Genomic DNA, 12,420 nt, shown 5'->3' on the forward strand with positions numbered 1-12,420 from the left:
ACAAACTTGTCGATTTTGTTTATGCATCACTAAACTACAAAGGGTACAAGAAAATGTATTGTAAGCAGAAAAAACGACAATGCAAGAAAGAGAATCCACTAGATTGTGACAAAGATTCCACAAAGAGTTACTTTGTACTGAATATAAGAGTTTAGAGAACAATAACTAAAAGCTTGAAATTAACTGACATCGAATGGTTATTTTGAAGAAACTAATAAACTAAAATATCAAAATGTTATTGGTCCACACACTTTTTATTTGCTTATTCGATTTTGTTTGATAAACAAGGTAAAAAAAGACAATAGTCCTGGGGTCGATTTCACAAAGAGTAAGGACTAGTCCTAACTTAGGACTAGTCCTAAGAGATATCAAAAATGTACAGCTAGTCCTAAGTTAGGACTAGTAACTCGAGATAAGACTATAGTCCTAACTCTTTGTGAAATCCACCACAGTACGTTTAAATAAACCGGGCTTAAAGGAACACGTTGCCTTGGATCGGTCGAGTTGGTCTTTGAAAAGCGTTTGTAACCGTTTTTTATAAAATGCATATGGGTAGAAAGATGTTGTAAAAGTAAAATACAATGATCAACACAAACATGCCTCGAAATTGCACGGTTTTCCTTTTACCTCGTCGACTAACACCGTCGGCCATTTAGGATAGTCAAATTTTTGATTCCCATAAATGGCCGACCGTGTTAGTTCTTACAGTAAAAGGAAAACCACGCAATTTCGAGGCAAACTTGTGTGGATCATTGTATTCTACTTTTAAAACATCTTTCCAACCATATGCATTTTATAAAAAAGGGTAACAAACGCTTTTTATGGACAAACTCGTCCGATCCAAGGCAACGTGTTCCTTTAACGATGTCCCCCTATCTTTCAATTTTATAACAAACGGTTCAACACGCTTTTCAAAGACCAACTCGACCGATCCAAGGCAACGTGTTCAATGTCCCTGGGTGCTTCCTCGCGTTGAATCACAGACGATTTGGTATAATCTGTGTTGTGGATGTCCATCAATTAACATTGTGCAATGTTGCATAATTCTCAGAATTATTTAGAGTAATCTTAAAAAGCTCATCTAACAAAGGGTACTAAAGTCCCTGGAGTGCTTCCTCGCATCGAAACACAGACGATTTGGTTATATAATCTGTGTTGAGGGATTTCCAAATCACAACGAGAATAAGTGGACATCCGTTTGTTCAGATTAAGAACGTATCTAGTTACGGTTGAATTGGTCTACACAGTCAGTTGATGTTGTTTATGTGAATGTCAGATCTTTTTCACTACAACCAAGAGTTGTAAACCTCTAATAATTAAACTGTTGGTTTTTATTCACCGTTATATCACTCGGCCATCTGGGGGTCAATGATCTAAGAATACCATTTAGAAATTTTATTTGATAAAATCATCAATTTCTTTCACCAGAGTATATGGACACAATCTGAAATGGTTGGTCCTTTTTCACTTCCAGGCAGAATAATAAATTGCATTAGATTCAACTTTTATGAGGATCGTCTCTAACAAAAGTTGATGGTTAATAAAACCGCTGGGTAAACTGCATGGATATGAGACTATTAACATACATATACGTCTTGCAGACTTGTATCTGTTTTTACGTTAATCGTTTCAGAACAAGTTTCATGTTTAAAGGAACACATTGCCTTGGATCGGTCGAGTTGGTCTTTATAAAAGGGTTTGTAACCGTTTGTTATCAAATACATAGGTTAGAAAGATGTTGTAAAAGAAGTATACAATGAACCACACAGACATACCTCGAAATTGCACGGTTTTCCTTTTACCTCGTCGACTAACACGGTCGGCCATTTATGGGAGTCAAATTTCTCTTCTGGGTAGTTGAAACTTTTGGGGGCAATAATGAGCTTTCATGTTTAAACTTCAAAGTGGAAGGAGGATATGAAGTATATTATATTGCCATATTGAATTCAACTAAACGAACGCATCCATTGATACGCAGTCAAATTCTATTGTGGACGTGACATCAGTGTACTGTTGTGGGCATTATGGACGCACCTTCATCTAATATCATTGTATCCAATGGAATCACTGGATCAGCCAGCAGGGACCTGTATTCATCCTTGCCGATAAAGACAGGGTCAATAGTGGTTGATGACCACTCAAACACATCCAAATCACATCCAAAGGACATAATAGACTATGGTCCCCAGATTCGGTCTCGCATGAACTATTTTGAAATGTCAGAACTATTTAATTCCACATAGAGAAAGATTGAATGAGTACAATGGGTTTAGCTTCTAGCCTCATCTAATCTTCGAAATCGTTGTAAAGCAATCTTTATAATAGTGCTTGGAGGTTGTTGACAACTCACACTCATCCAAAGGATATTAAAGACTGGAGGTTGCGTTGAGGTTTAAAAGGCAGCAGTTCATATTTACTATAAAAACAGTTCGCATGATTGAATATCAAACAAAACACAAAAAGTACCAACATCAGAACACATTTTGTTGATTTTATTCATGCATTACTAAACTACGATTGGTTCTATAAAATACATTGTAAGTAGAAAAATAGAAATTAGATAATCAGATTTGGTCAAAGATTCAAGGCAGAAATACTTTGTACTGAATATCAGAGTTTAGTATCTAATTGATAAGCTTGAAACTGGCTGACATCGCATGGTTATATTGATTAATAAATAAACTAAATATAACAAAATGTTATTAGTCCTTAAAGTTTTTATTTACTTTTGTAATCCAATCGATTTTGTTGATTGATAAACAAGGTGAATAAGACAATAGTCCAGTACGTTTAAATAATTTTGCATATCACTCAGATGCATCCAGGATTGGATGAAGAAGTCATGCTCTTTTAATCCAACAGCTTGGACCAGGCATGGCTTCAAGGTTTGTAGAAACTTATATGGTTTTGTGTTTTCTATATTTGTTGTTTTTGTTGTTGTTGTTGTTGTTGTTTGTTTTATGTGAAAACATGTATTTTCTAATAATGACCTACACTATTCACTATGGTGTCCCTTTTGTGCGTAACTAGCAATTGTGTGTGTTTTTTTTTAAATGTACACAACTGGTTTATCATCAAACATTGTTGGCGCTGTTTCAAAAGAAACGATCCGAAATTAAATAACCCTGATGCAGTTTGGAGAAGCTGAGGAATATTAAAACAAAGACATTTCGGGGGTAGTGGCTTTCCAATTAATATCTGGTTAACAATAGGCCTCATGGTTTTATCCCCATACTTTCTTTATATTTTATACGTTATGCTGAAATACTCGTTTGATTTGCGTCGAAGTAGTCAATATAATGATATTTTGTTAGTTTATTCCAAGTACCTACTTAAAAGTAGATAATACTGCTAAATGGGCCCCATGCATGTTGCATCGATAGAACTGTTGTAGGGTTTAAAATGGCAAAATGAGTAGAGGAACAATAGGGCCTAATTGTTTGGCGTTATATAGCCTGAACACTCAACCGAATAATGTTATGGTTTTGTTTTTACTGTTAGTTTATCTATTTGACTATTTACAGCAGTAAGCGGGTAGCTTAGCGCTAGGACGGGGAGTGTTCGGGATCATCATGACAGTTTTGAACAAAATCCTACCGGTGGAGTAACATTCACCGGCCTTTATGTACTTTTCTTCGCAAGGAGTAACTCTGGCATCACGACCCGTCTTGTCGTACATGCCCCAGCGTGGGTCATAGTAGTTTTTCAGCCAAGCGTTAGTCATCTGGCCCAGGGAACAGAGCGACAAACCAATACTTTTACAGTAGGTTTGGGCAGACGCCGAATCAGTTTTCTCATATTTGTCTTTTGTCAGACAAATACTGTATCCTGCGGATCAAACAAACAGAAAAATCAACATCGTTAATAAACCGTAAACCAAAGAGAGACAATCAAACGATGCGTGTCGAGATGCCAACTGAAAAGAATCTGACGTGCAGCGAGTCTGAATTTCTTATTCTGTGAAGGCACTTGTTAACAAAGCACCATTGTGTACGAACTATTACTATACCTCATACATATTCAAGACTGAGAGTCGAATTCTCATTGGTCCATTCATCATCACGTGCCAAGTGTTAATTTTGCTAATTACAAAGCGCGCACGTGAGTATTTCTTATTTATGTTAATGACATCTGTAATTCTACCCAACTTCTGAAATTTATCCTATGTGCAGATGATACAAACATTTTCTATAGTGGAAAAAAATTAAAAGACGCAGTTACCCTTATTAATACTGAATTAGGTTACGTTTGTGAGTGGTTTACGTGTAATAGATTATCCTTGAACTTAAAGAAAACACATGCGATGGTTTTTACAAATAAATCTGTAGATAAAAACGTAAATATTCGCCTCAATAATAATGTTATTGAACAGGTAAATTCATGTACATTCTTGGGTGTCGTCAGTGACGATAACCTTACATGGAAAAATCATTGTCAGAAAGTTCTCACATTAATTTCCCGCAACCTTGGCATCATTAGAAAGCTTAAACATTATGTTCCTTCTTATTTTTTGCTTTCCATTTATAATACATTATCATGTCTACAGTATTGTATACTTGCCTGGGGTAACACCCACAAAACATTCCTTGATAAGTTGTTTGTTGTACAAAAGAAATCCTTAAGATTGATTAATGGGTCTGGCCCCAGAGATCACTCTGGACCGCTTTTCGTCAAATTCAACACCTAATCTGTATTTGATCTCTATAAATACCACATGTGGTTTAAAGGCAGTGGACACTATTGGTAATTGTCAAAGACTAGCCTTTACTGTTGGTGTATCTCAACATATGCATAAAATAACAAACCTGTGAAAATTTGAGCTCAATCGGTCATCGAACTTGCAAGATAAGAATGAAAGAAAAAACACCCTTATCACACGAAGTTGTGTGCGTTTAGATGGTTGATTTCGAGACCTCAAGTTCTAAACTTGAGGTCTCAAAATCAAATTCTCGAAAACTATGGCACTTCAGAGGGAGCCGTTTCTCACAATGTTTTATACCATAAACCTCTCCCCATTACTCGTCACCAAGAAAGGTTTAATGCTAATAATTATTTTGAGTAATTACCAAAAGTGTCCACTGCCTTTAATGTATAACTTTGAAAAAAATGTATCTCTACTGTTGAATATTAGAAATCTGTTTGTAAGGAACACTGACATTCATACCTACAACACTAGGGCTTCAGATAAACATCTAAGTAAAGTTAGGGCAACTCATCACCTTTCAACTGTAAGATATCAGGTTCTCTTCTTTGGAATAAAATTCGATCTTCATGCCCACTAACTTCAATTAGAATTTGTAAGAAGCACTTACTTAAATTGCCATAATGATTAAATATTAATAAAATTGTTAAGTATTAGATGGTTATTTTTCTTTTAAATTTAATTTCTTGTCAGGTTATGAATAATTATTAAATTAAATTATTCAATAAATAAACTTCATATTCAATATTGCTTATTTATCTATTTTCAAAAACTCATGATTGTATCTAACTATTTATATGTGTTCTTTTTGTAGAGGCCAGACCCTGTACAAGCCTAGGCTTTATGTCTGCGACCTTCCCATACTGTTATAAAGTTCTTTATTTAGTTTTTCCCTTACATTGCACATGTACACATGGTATGAAAAATATACCTGAAACCTGAAACCTGAAACCTATTCACGCAAGTGTTAATGCGCGTGACAAGTAATAGCTCCCCGGGAGCTATTCTACTTGTCATGCGCATTACCATTGTGCGACGTCATCCCCGGGTGCTATTCTACTTGTCATGCGCTTTACGATCGTCGTACTGCTTTGTACATACGCACGAACAGCGCTCTCTCTAGCGACATCCAACTCATGAACAAACTAAATCATGTGTCTTTTATTTCACAGTTATCATCTTGCTCAAAACTCATGTTCCGGTAGCTGAATATGTATGAAGTATAGTAAAACAAATGTAACATGATTTATTTCGGGTGACTAGTCGATGAGCTCCCCTCGGTTTTGGAAGTTGACAAACTAGTTCCCTCGGCTTCGCCTCGGGAACTAGTTTGTCAACTTCCAATACCTCGGGGAGCTAATATCGACTAGTCACCCTTAAACAATGTTATATTTGTATATAATCACCATTCTGTATAAAGTTAACTATAATCACCATTCTGTATTAACTATAATCACCATTCTGTAAAAATTTAACTATAATCACCATTCCGTATTAACTATAATCACCGTTCTGTATGAACTATCTGTATGGAACTATAATCACCATTCTGTGTTAACTATAGTCACCATTCCATATGAACTCTAATCACCATTTTGTATTAACTATAATCACCAATCTTTGTTAACTATAAGCACAATTCTGTAGAACTATAAGCGCCATTATGTATGAGCTTTAAGCACCATTCTGTCTGAACAAGCACCATTCTTCTTTGTAATGGTTACTACCTGAAGTGCAGATACAAGACCTTCCACCATTATGGAAACTCATTGTAATTGAAATACTGGTGTATATTAATTAAGTAAATGTGTGATTTTTCCCCCTGATGTGTTTCTCCGAAATGTTCTCTTCACATTTCTAAAGTCGTTATGATTGTTTTGCACTTCCGTCGTGACTTTCATGTGCGGATCGAGACCAAAAGTTGTGTACTTACGCGAAAACGACCAACTGTACAATTTCGGACAATCAAATGGGTCAGCTGGACCCATGTCCCAGAAAGCTGTTGTCATGGACACCATGGTCAAAACCAGCATCAACTTGTAAATCATCTGAAACGAAACCATCCCAAGTTATATAAATACAACGTTTCCTATATATGTATGCCTTTACAAAATGGGGACGGTAGTACAATGTTAACCAATCTTAAAATCCAATAGTCTATAATACCATACAGGTAGAGAACGGCTGATTTAAAAGTTTCAATTTGATTACAGTATCACACACTGTTTCTTCCAACATCATTATATCGCCAGTTTGAAGTACTGACGTGGTCGGTCACTTCTACATGTAACAATTCAATTAACTTTTCTGTCTATGAAGCTTGGCCAGAGAAAATCCACTAAATTAAGCCAATTCTCGAGGAAATTCCAACGAGACAATATATTTGTTAAGAAGGAATGTTAAACTGTCAGTATGAGGCGACTTTTTACAATACTTAGTTTTAGCGTCAAGATCTAAAGCACATCCAAAAAAGAATAAAGTCACTGGATGCTTTCTCGCATCGATTCACAGACGATTTGGTTTTCGGAACTTTCTGGCAATAAACTTCAAAGTGGAAGGAGATATGCAGTATATGGCCATATTTTCAATTCAATGAATTCTTAATAAAATAATTAATCTCGTAAAAAAACACATGAGAATTGCAAATCATTTAAACAAATTACATAAAAACCTTGTGTAGGGGTATGCTTCGGTTCATTCATGGCTTGAATGTAAATGTAAAATGTAAAAATTAATGTAAAAACCAAAAGCTTTATGAAACCTAAAGACGTATTTTTTCAAATGTCGGTTTGTTAAAGTCGGGTTAAAGTATGTGTTTTTTTAACCTCATCTCCCTGCAAAGATAAAACAAAAAATCAGATTGATAAAAAAAAAGTAATTTCGATTGCAAGCTTTTCAGGGTTTGGGTAGACTTTGGTTAGTGCATGGCTACCTCCATGGTTAGTGGTCTACTCACTCAGCTTTATTTGCCTGGTTTTAGGATATCAATGACAATTCTTGGGTATACCATAAATGGTTAAATAGACATCTTTACTTCTACAAAATTCACTTGCAAGTATTTTTGTTCGAAATATTTATGACGAACGAAACCTTGAAGAGATGAAGAAAAATGGTCCGTTTTGTGCCTCTACGTCTGTGTTCGTTATGAAATAAAGTAGTATCTAATTAGTGCAATTTTAGATATTTGTGTCACTTAAAAATAAATTAGTAAAACATTGGTGGCAGGATATGAAAACTTTTATGATGTTGCTACAACGAGATAAGACGTAATGAATATAAAGGATTATTGATGCTGACAAATCAACTCGAGAAATATTTCAGATTTAAACAAGAATCAGTTTGCAAACGTATCGTGTCCATTAAGCATCGTTTTGATAGTGAGCAGGACGTAGCAGTCGAACCCTCATAATCAACCAACAAACTCAATTAAATAAAACATTAAAGGATCAAGAGGAAATTATCAAAATGAAAACATACCTTGAAATTGATGGAAGTTTTATGTAACCCTGGTGAAATAGCGTCTCTCGATCTGGCAGATTTGACGTCTTACTCGGCGCTGGCTGACTTACATATGAAACCTTTAGACGTTGAATTAGTGTTCATATGTTTTGGAGGTACGTCGGCCGGTCGACCACGTCAGAGCCAATGAACAGCTCTCCCTGCTGGGCAGCTACACCCCCAATTCACTACAGCAGGGTGAATATTCATGTATCGGCCTCTGCGATGACGAAACACCTGAATCTTACCCGCGCTATTTAAAGGCGAATGAATAGACTGTGTGCTCGTGACATACCAAGTGAACAGCCAATGTGAGTTGAGACAGTCCTGCACTGTTTGTGTTACTTGGTATGCCACGAGCACACCGGGGGTTTCGTCATCACAGAGGCCGACACATGAATATTCACCCTGCTGTAATGAATAAAGGAAACCTCTGCAACGTTCGTTGTGTATGTAAATTGTGGGTGTAGCTGCCAAGGGAGAGCTCTTCATTGGCTCTGACGTGGTCGACCGGCCGACGTACCTCCAAAACCTATGAACACTATTAGCACTGAGAATGTCGTAGGCGACTTTTGAACCTTAACAAATCAAACCTATCGAATCCCACCCGAGTAACATGCCTGTGATATGTTTTCACAGGACTCGGGAAAGTACTGAGTATACAGTGCTACCACACATCGGTGTATGGGTAAAAACCAAAATTAATATTCTTTATCCCCGATGCAAATTTAACATCTATTATTATTATTATTATTATTATTTCAAACCTATCCAACCCAGACAAAGTCCCTGGATTCTGTCTCATGAATAAGGAACGACCAAAAACCATTCCCGTTTAGTTCGTGAAGAGATAGGCGTGCCTATTCGTGAAAACTACTTCTTTCGCGAAAACTATGGCACTTCAAAGGGAGCCGTTCCTCACAATGTTTTATATCATCAACCTCTCCCCATGACTCGTCACCAAGAAAAGTGTTATCCTAATAATTTTTTTGAGTAATTACCAATAGTGTCCACTGCCTTTAAGCCAATGAAAATAAAAATAATAATAATAAAGAGTATTTATATAGCGCCTTATGCCAGGCCTCAAATACCCATACCACCATCGTCTCAGAGACCTTGCAATCATGCAGATCTCATGAAAACATGTCCCGTCTTCTCATCACTAAAATTATTGAAAAAGACAACCGGTCAGTTTATGCTGCTCTCACATGGCGAATGTGTTTGACAATATTGCTCAAACTTCGCAACATTCGCCAGGTCTTCGTATGCGTTGTTAACCAATTCGGAACGTTCACAAGTTATTTTCCACCTCCTTACGAAGATCGGTCAACTTGGGTGCTTTCAAAATTTCAGCTAATGTTGTGAAGACGGTCATTCGCAGTAAATTTTCGTAAGCATTGGTAAGCCATGGACGTTGGTAAAGCGTGCGTAAAATTAGTGTTGGCAACGTTCGTAAAGGCATATTATTGGCAAGCGTTGGTCAGCATTCGTAATAATATTCGTGATATATTGGTAGGAAAGGGCCGACCGAGGACGACCGATGGTAGAGACCGAGATGAAATATTCACTATCCAATCGGAATTTCGGGGCGAATTCACGTAAGATATTGGTACGGGGGGAGAGGTCGAGGGACGATCGAGGACGATCGAGCAAATATTCATTATCCAATCGCAATTCGTAGGTGATAACTATTCAACATAGAATAGCATCTTGGCTTGCCTCTGAGGGGTCAGTCCAAAGATATGCTGTTTCAGTAAAGTTAGCAGAAGTATTTTTCAATGAATCTTTCAGAGGGGCTTAGAAGGCCGTTGACCCACCTAAACTCATCCGAAGTATGTGGATGGATGTCTCGCATGAGCTAATTCGGAATGTGCAACACAATGAAGGCTAAGGTGATTAGGCCTAGAATATTTGTATAGCTGATAGGCCTGCCTCATCTTCCATTTGGCCTGTCGGATAAAGTTATACTGAGCTAACAGACGTCATCTTTGCATAATTATCTTTGGTCAGACAAGTACGGTATCCTGTAGATTTACTTGAATTGCAGATGGGTTTCCTCCAATATGAAAGTCTTCAAAATTGAGAGAGTGGCGTATAATAATTGAAGTAAGTTGCTGATTTTATTCTGATATGTTAATTCGAAATGTTCTTTTCGATTTCAAGTGTTGTTATGATTGTTTTACACGGACGTCGTTACTTTCAAGCGCGGGTCCTGACCAAACCATCAGGGGGGGGGGGGGGCAAATCTTTCAAAGATGGTTCATGCGAGCGCGCCTTAACGACCGTGGGTCCGGGACGGCCGTGCTCTTTGCTTGGTGCAGTCTAAGACAAACTTAGAGGAATAATTGATAAAGGCAATCTGTCTGTCTGTCCGTCTGTCTGACTGCCTGCCTAGCCGATTTCACTGCCATGCTGGAGCAAAGCCTAGTCACCAATTATCCATTTTACTCTATCCTGTGTTTGTCTGTTGCCAAGCACGTACTCAATTCCATCATCTGTCTCTCCTTGAAATGTCAGCCACTGTAATACAGAACACTCCACACTGTTTCCATTTGATATGAGTTTTTTCCCTTTTTGACAAAGCCTTTTTATTGTTGTTATTGAACAGGGAGGTATTAAACACGGTATAATTACAATATCTTGGCCTATCCAGACTTACATCAATTCAAAACTTGGTTTGAACACTAATTCTTATTTCTAAAACACTTTTAAGTACGTTTTTTGTGGTTTAAGACTTGCTGCCCTTCATATACATATTTTAAGTACAATCGACAAATATTCAACTCTGGTTTTTAGCAAAAATAATCTCAATTTGCACGAAGCCAATAAAAATGGACAGTGATTTACAATTAATTTATTAACAAACCCGTAGCTCATAACACATTCATACTTATGCATAATAACCGGTGAATACTCATCCAACAGCTTACATACTGTCTGACCTAAAGGGACACGTTGCCTTGGATCGGGCGAGTTGGTCTAAAAAAGCATTTGAAATCGTTTGCATATGGTTTGAAAAACAATGACCCAAAGAAATATGTCTCGAAGTTGCACGGTTTTCGTTTTACTTTGCGAACTATTACACGGTCGGCCATTTTGTTGAGTCAAAACTGTGACTCCACAAAATGGCAACGTGTCCCTTTAAAGAAAGGGACACGTTGCATTGAATTTGGCTTATTTGGTTTATAAAAAGCGTACGTTAGAAAATTTACATTGAAACTAACGTACAGGGTATGGTCGCATCGCTGGTTACCAACAGCCGTTTTCGTAGCTCAGCGCAGAGTGGACAAGACAGAAGCGGAAAATGATAACGTGTTTTAAATGCGGCGGGCAATATTGGTAAATTACTCGAAACAATTTTGTTAGCATACAAATTTACTTGGTCACGAGCAATGGAGAGCTACTGATAGTATAAAACATTGTGAGAAACAGCTCCCTCTGAAGCAATATAACGTAGTTTTTTAGTATGAAGTAATTTCTCACTCAAATATTGATTTAGAGACCTCAATCAAGCACCTTTTGAGGTCTCGAAATCAACATCTGAAAGCACACAACTTCGTGTGACCATGGTGCGACAAGGGTGTTTTTTCTTTAATTATTATCTCCCAACGACCAATATTCAGCTCAAATTTTCACAGGTTTGCTATTTTATGCATATGTTGAGATACACCAAGTGAGACGACTGGTCTTCTTGACAGTTACCAAAGGTGTCCAGTGCCTTTAAGCGCCCTGACATGACATGACAAGAGGCGTTTACACTCAACCTCTTTGCGCATGCCGTAAGTACGTCACTGCACAACCACACTTGACCATTGTGTATTAAGAAATGAACAGAGCTGTAAATTTGTTTGAAAAGCAGATTATAGCGATCCGCACACATGAATCAACACGCTCTGCTAGTTTGGTTAGTAAAAATGTTTGTTCTATAAATAACTATTAGGACTTTATCTAATGAAGTAAAGGAAAGCTACAATAATGTGTAATCACTTGTGTCGATCATTATTTCAAAATCTTCCAGTTCCAATGCAACGTGTCCATTTTATAGTTTCGAATGCTGGATACAAACATCATTATATCTACATCAATCAACTGTTTTGTTTTTAAATAGGAAATTAATATCATAATTTTTTACATTTATATAATATTATACGTCTTTGACCATTTTGTTCCAATAACATACTCATATAGGTTAAGGGTTGTTAACTTGGGGGTCTATATAT

At 37.0% G+C, this 12,420-nt stretch overlaps 1 long non-coding RNA gene across 1 annotated transcript; it reads right to left on the bottom strand.

Moving 5' to 3' along the window:
- Nucleotides 1-2,463: 2,463 nt before the first annotated feature.
- On the bottom strand, nt 2,464-8,345 carry LOC139944663 (uncharacterized). The gene is made up of 3 exons (XR_011787005.1): nt 8,180-8,345; nt 6,636-6,750; nt 2,464-3,828 (listed from the first exon to the last, which is right to left on the bottom strand). It is a non-coding gene; the product is annotated as an uncharacterized lncRNA (long non-coding RNA).
- Nucleotides 8,346-12,420: the final 4,075 nt, after the last annotated feature.

This window comes from Asterias amurensis, chromosome 11, assembly GCF_032118995.1.
Source record: "Asterias amurensis chromosome 11, ASM3211899v1".
Lineage (NCBI taxonomy): Eukaryota > Metazoa > Echinodermata > Asteroidea > Forcipulatida > Asteriidae > Asterias > Asterias amurensis.